A 7,301-nucleotide genomic window follows, 5' to 3' on the forward strand; every position below is an offset into this window, starting at 1 on the left:
TTGGCCAATAGAATTCGCTTTGAAGTACTTTGGCTGCTATTCTTTCTAGCCCAAAATGTCCACCACAAGCTGAACCATGTTAGTGCCACAGTATGTCTCTCATCTCACTTTCAGGGACACACCTCCTAATCATCCCATCTGGACATCTCTTGAACAAGAAAGGTTCATCCCATAAAAATTTATTTGCCTCATTATGCAGCTTCTACACTTGTTGCTTGGTGAACTCTTTAGGGATCTTCCTTCCCACCTTGTAGTTTGCAATGTCAGCAAACCAAGGTGCCTGCTGGATTTGGAGGAGATATTCGTCTGGAAACTTCTCATTCACTGGTTGTGGTATATCTTTGTTGGCTTCTTGTAGGAGTCTTAACAAATGGTCTGCCACCTGCTTCTCATTTTCCTTCCTATTTCTCACTTCAATGTCAAATTCTTGTAGCAGCAACACCCACCTAATAAGCCTTGGTTTTGAATCCTGTTTAGACATGAGATACTTGAGAGCAGCATGATCAGTATATACTATAATCTTTGAACCAATCAAGTATTGTCTAAATTTATCAAATGCATATACCATTGCCAAGAGCTCTTTCTCAGTGGTGGTATAATTTTTTTGTGCCTCATTCAACACCTCACTTGCATAGTATATAACACGATGTAGCTTGTCTTTCTTTTGCCCCAATACAGCACCAATTGCAAAGTCACTTGCATCACACATGAGTTCAAAAGGCAATTTTCAATCTGGGGGTGTGATGATTGGTGTTGTAGTGAGTTTTCTTTTTAAAGTTTCAAAAGCATGCTTGCAATTGTCATCAAAGATGAAAGGATTGTCAATCACTAGCAAATTGCTTAGTGGTTTTGCTATTTTTGAAAAATCTTTGATGAAACTCCTGTAAAAACCATCATGTCCAAGAAAACTTCTTACTACTTTCACATTAGCAAGTACAGGAAGCTTTTCTATGATCTCTATTTTAGCCTTATCAAATTCTATACCTTTGCTTGAAACTTTATGCGCAAGAACTATCCCTTCTGAAACCATGAAATGGCATTTTTCCCAATTCAATACCAGATTAGTTTCTTGGCATCTTTTCAAGACAAGAGTTAAATGATGCAAGCAGGTATCAAATGAATTGCCAAAGATAGAAAAATTCATGAAGACTTCTAAAAATTTTTCTACAATGTCAGAGAATATAGAAAGCATACACATTTGAAAAGTTGCAGGGGCATTGCATAGCCCAAAGGGCATCCTTCTGTAGGCAAAGACTCTGAACAGACATGTGAATGAGGTCTTCTCTTGGTTCTTGGGATCTACCACTATTTGATTGTACCTAGAATACCCATCCAGGAAGCAGTAATAGGTATCACCAGCCAATCTTTCCAGCATCTGATCAATGAAAAGGAGAGGAAAATGATCTTTTCTTGTAGCCTCATTCAGCCTTCTATAATCTATGCACATCCTCCACCCTGTCACTGTCCTTGTGGGAATGAGTTCATTCTTCTCATTGAAGATGACAATCATGCTGCCTTTCTTTGGCACCACTTAAACTGGGCTTACACAAGGGCTGTCAGAGATTGGGTATATGATTCCAGCATTCCACAGCTTCATCACTTCTTTTTGAACCACCTTCTTCATGGCTGGGTTAAGCCTTCTTTGGGGTTGTACTACAGGCCTTAAGTCTTCCTCCAGCAAAATCTTGTGCACACAGATGGTAGGGCTTATGCCCTTGATATCATCGATTGTCCATCCCAAGGATGTCTTGTGAATTTTCAGCACTTCAATTAGCTTTGTTTCTTCTTCCATGTTTAAGGAGGAATTGATGATCACTGGCAGGGCCTCTTCTTCTCCAAGAAATACATACTTGAGATGGGGGTGATGAGCGGATAATTTATACGCTTTTTGGCATTGTTTTTAGTATGTTTTTAGTAAGATCTAGTTACTTTTAGGGATATTTTTATTAGTTTTTACGTTAAATTCACATTTCTGGACTTCACTATGAGTTTGTGTGTTTTTCTGTGATTTCAGGTATTTTCTGGCTGAAATTGAGGGACTTGAGCAAAAATCAGATTCAGAGGTTGAAGAAGGACTGCTGATGCTGTTGGATTCTGACCTCCCTGCACTCAAAGTGGATTTTCTGGAGCTACAGAACTCAAAATAGCACGCTTCTAATTGCGTTGGAAAGTAGACATCCAGGGCTTTCCAGCAATATATGATAGTCCATACTTTGGCCGAGTTTAGATGACGTAAAAGGGCGTTGAACGGCAGTTCTACGCTGCTGTCTGGAGTTAAACGCCAGAAACACGTCACAAACCAGAGTTGAACGCCAGAAACACGTTACAACCTGGCGTTCAACTCCAAAAGAAGCCTCTGCACGTGGAAAGCTAAAGCTCAGCCCAAGCACACACCAAGTGGGCCCCGAAAGTGGATTTATGCATCAATTACTTACTTCTGTAAACCCTAGTAGCTAGTTTATTATAAATAGAACTTTTTACTATTGTATTAGACATCCTGGATTGTATTTTTGATCCTGTGATCTCGTTTTGGGGGCTGGCCATTCGGCCATGCCTGGACCTTTCACTTATGTATTTTCAACGGTAGAGTTTCTACACTCCATAGATTAAGGTGTGGAGCTCTGCTGTTCCTCATGAATTAATACAAAGTACTACTGCTTTTCTATTCAATTCAACTTGTTCCGCTTCTAAAATATTCATTCGCACTTCAACATGAATGTGATGAACGTGACAATCATCATTATTCTCCCACGAACGCGTGCCTGACAACCACTTCCGTTCCACCTTAGATTGAATGATTATCTCTTGGATCTCTTAATCAGAATCTTCGTGGTATAAGCTAGATTGATGGCGGCATTCATGAGAATCCGGAAAGTCTAAACCTTGTGTGTGGTATTCCGAGTAGGATTCTGGGATTGAATGACTGTGACGAACTTCAAACTCGCGAGTGCTGGGCGTAGTGACAGACGCAAAAGGAGGGTGAATCCTATTCCAGTATGATCGAGAACCTTAGATGATTAGCCATGCTGTGACAGAGCATTTGGACCATTTTCGCAAGAGGATAGGATGCAGCCATTGACCACGGTGATGCCTCCAGATGATTAGCCATGCAGTGACAGCGCATCGAACCATTTTCACAGAGAGGATGAAAAGTAGCCATTGACAATGGTGATGTCCTTACATAAAGCCAGCCATGGAAAGGAGTAAGATTGATTGGATGAAGACAGCAGGAAAGTAGAAGTTCAGAGGAACGAAAGCATCTCCATACGCTTATCTGAAATTCTCACCAATGATATACATAAGTGTTTCTATCTTTATTTTCTATTTATTTATTATAAATTTTCGAAAACTCCATAACTATTTTATATCCGCCTGACTGAGATTTACAAGGTGACCATAGCTTGCTTCATACCAACAATCTCCGTGGGATCGACCCTTACTCACGTAAGGTTTTATTACTTGGACGACCCAGTGCACTTGCTGGTTAGTTGTATCGAAGTTGTGAATGAAAAACAATTTATTAAGACGTGCGTACAGAGTTTTTGGCACCGTTTCCTGAGATCACAATTTCGTGCACCAAGTTTTTGGCGCCGTTGCCGGGGATTGTTCGAGTTTGGACAACTGACGGTTCATCATGTTGCTCAGATTAGGTAATTTTCTTCTTATTTTGTTTTCAAAAAATAAATTTAAAAAAAAAATTTTTCAAAAATCTTTCAAAAATCTCTCATCTGTTTTCGAAAATTATTCTAAAATTTTTTAAGAATGAATTCTAGTGTTTCATGAAGCATGTTGAAGCCTGACTGGCTGTAAAGCCATGTCTAAATTTATTTGGACTGGGGCTTCCAACCCAACATTATTAAGAGCAAGCTAGTTGTTGCTAATCCACCTGCTGCTGTTCCAGATCCAAAAGATTTACATGCTAAAGCTTGACTGGCTATTAAGCCATGTCTAACCCTCAGATTAGAGCTTTAGACTAAGAGTGCAAGGTTCTTGGAATTCATATTAAAAATTTTGGAATCCTTATTTTTCTTTTTCAAATTAATTTTTGAAAAATACCAAAAAAATTAGAAAATCATAAAAATCAAAAATATTTTGTGTTTCTTGTTTGAGTCTTGAGTCAGATTTTAAGTTTGTTGTCAATTGCATGTTCATCTTGCATTTTTCGAAAAAATCATGCATTCATGGTGTTCTTCATGATCTTCAAGTTGTTCTTGGTAAGTCTTCTTGTTTGATCTTGATTTCTTCTTGTTTTATGTCTTTTCTTATTTTTCATGTGCATTTTTTGCATTCATAGTGTCTGAACATGAAAGATTTCTAAGTTTGGTGTCTTGCATATTTTCTTTGCATATAAAATTTTCAAAAATAAGTTCTTGTTGTTCATCTTGATCTTCAAAGTGTTCTTGGTGTTCATCTTAACATTATAACATTCTTGCATGCATTCATTGTTTTGATCTAAAAATTTTCATGCATTGCATCATTTTCATGTTTTTCTCTGTCATCATTAAAAATTCAAAAATCAAAAAACTATCTTTCCCTTTTTATCTCATAAATTTTCGAAAATTTGAGTTGACTTTTTCAAAAATTTTTAAAATTCAATTGTTTCTTATGAGTCAAATCAAATTTTCAATTTAAAAATCTTATCTTTTCAAAATCTTTTTCAAAAATCAAATCTTTTTCATTTTTCTTATCTATTTTCGAAAATTTTAAAAATATTTTTCAAAAATCTTTTTCTTAATTTTATATCATATTTTTGAAAATATCATCAACAATTAATGTTTTGATTCAAAAATTTCAAGTTTGTTACTTGCTTGTTAAGAAAGACTCAAACTTTAAGTTCTAGAATCATATCTTGTGATTTCTTATGAATCAAGTCATTAATTGTGATTTTAAAAATCAAATCTTTTTCAAAACTAATGTCAATCATATCTTTTCAAAAATATCTTTTCTAACTTCTTATCCTCTTATCTTTTTAAAATTGATTTTCAAAATTTGTTTCAACTAACTAACTAACTTTTTGTTTGTTTCTTATCTTTTTCAAAACTATCTAACTAACCCTCTCTCTCTAATTTTCGAAAATATCTTCCTCTTTTTCAAAAATTCTTTTTAATTAACTAATTGTTTCAAAATTCAATTTTAATTTATTTCTTCTTTTAATTTTCGAAAATCACTAACTCTTTTTCAAAAATTATTTTCGAAAACCTCCCCCTCTCATCCTCTTCTATTTATTTATTTATTTACTAACATCTCTTCCTCACTCACCAAAAATCCGAACCCCCTCTCTCTCTCTGAGTTCAGATTTTCTCTTCTTCTTTTCTTCTACTCTTCTTTTCTTCCTCTACTTACATAAGAGAACCTCTATACCTGGGCAAAAAGGATCCCTATTATTATTATTTTTCTGTTCCCTCTTTTTCATATGAGCAGGAGCAAAGACAAGAATATTCTTATTGAAGCAGATCCAGAACCTGAAAGGACTCTGAAGAGGAAACTAAAAGAAGCTAAATTACAACAATCCAGGAAGCACCTTTCAGAAATTTTCGAACAAGAAGAGGAGATGGCAGCCGAAAATAATAATAATGCAAGGAGGATGCTTGGTGACTTTACTGCACCTAATTCCAATTTACATGGAAGAAGCATCTCCATCCCTACCATTGGAGCAAACAATTTTGAGCTGAAACCTCAATTAGTTTCTCTGATGCAGCAGAACTACAAGTTCCATGGACTTCCATCTGAAGATCCTTTTCAGTTCTTAACTAAATTCTTGCAGATCTGTGATACTGTTAAGACTAATAGAGTAGATCCTGAAGTCTACAGGCTCATGCTTTTCCCTTTTGCTGTAAGAGATAGAGCTAGAGTGTGGTTGGCCTCTCAACCCAAAGATAGCCTGAACTCTTGGGATAAGCTGGTCATGGCTTTCTTAGCCAAGTTCTTTCCACCTCAAAAGCTGAGCAAGCTTAGAGTGGATGTTCAAACCTTCAGACAGAAAGAAGGTGAATCCCTCTATGAAGCTTGGGAGAGATACAAATAACTGACCAAAAAGTGTCCTTCTGACATGCTTTCAGAATGGACCATCCTGGATATATTCTATGATGGTCTGTCTGAATTAGCTAAGATGTCATTGGATACTTCTGCAGGTGGATCCATTCACCTAAAGAAAATGCCTGCAGAAGCTCAAGAACTCATTGACATGGTTGCTAATAACCAGTTCATGTACACTTCTTAGAGGAATCCTGTGAGTAATGGGATGCCTCAGAAGAAGGGAGTTCTTGAAATTGATACTCTGAATGCCATATTGGCTCGGAATAAAATATTGACTCAGCAAGTCAATATGATTTCTCAGAGTCTGAATGGAATGCAAGCTGCATCCAACAGTACTCAAGAGGCATCTGCTGAAGAAGAAGCTTATTATCCTGAAAACCCTGCAATAGTAGAGGTGAATTACATGGGTGAACCATATGGAAACACCTATAATCCCTTATGGAGAAATCACCCAAATCTCTCATGGAAGGATCAACAAAAGCCTCAACAAGGCTTTAATAATGGTGGAAGAAATAGGTTTAACAATAGTAAACCTTTTTCATCATCCACTCAACAACAGATAGAGAACTCTGAACAAAATACTTCTAATTTAGCAAACTTAGTCTCTGATCTATCTAAGGCCACTGTGAGTTTCATGAATAAAACAAGGTCCTCCATTAGAAATTTGGAAGCACAAGTGGGCCAGCTGAGTAAAAGAGTCACTGAAATCCCTCCTAGTACTCTCCTAAGCAATACAGAAGAAAATCCAAAAGGAGAGTGCAAGGCAATTGAAATGACCATCATGGCCGAATCCAAGGAAGAAGGGGAGGACGTGAATCCTAAGGAGGAAGACCTCCTAGGGTGTCCAGTGATCAATAAGGAGTTTCCCTCTAAGGAACCAAAGGAATCTGAGACTAAACTAGAGACCATAGAGATTCCATTAAACCTCCTTATGCCATTCATGAGCTCTGATGAGTATTCCTCTTCTGAAGAGAATGAGGATGTTACTAAGGAGCAAGTTACCAAGTACCTTGGTGCAATCATGAAGCTGAATGCCAAATTATTTGGTATTGAGACTTGGGAAGATGAACCTCCCTTGTTCACCAATGAACTAAGTGATCTGGATCAACTAACATTGCCTCAGAAGAAACAGGATCCTGGAAAGTTCCTAATACCTTGTACCATAGGCACCATGATCTTTGAAAAGGCTCTGTGTGACCTTGGTTCAGGGATAAACCTCATGCCCCTCTCTGTAATAGAGAAACTGGAAATCTTTGGGGTGCAAG

At 37.1% G+C, this 7,301-nt stretch overlaps 1 non-coding gene across 1 annotated transcript; it reads right to left on the reverse strand.

The window, feature by feature from the left end:
* Positions 1 to 5,947: 5,947 nt before the first annotated feature.
* LOC148580910 (small nucleolar RNA R71) lies at positions 5,948 to 6,055 on the reverse strand. The gene has a single exon (XR_015896229.1). It is a non-coding gene; the product is annotated as a small nucleolar RNA R71 (small nucleolar RNA).
* Between the last annotated feature and the right edge of the window lie 1,246 nt (positions 6,056 to 7,301).

This window comes from Arachis ipaensis, chromosome B10 (genome assembly GCF_059453495.1).
Source record: "Arachis ipaensis isolate K30076 ecotype BB chromosome B10, ASM5945349v1, whole genome shotgun sequence".
NCBI lineage: Eukaryota > Viridiplantae > Streptophyta > Magnoliopsida > Fabales > Fabaceae > Arachis > Arachis ipaensis.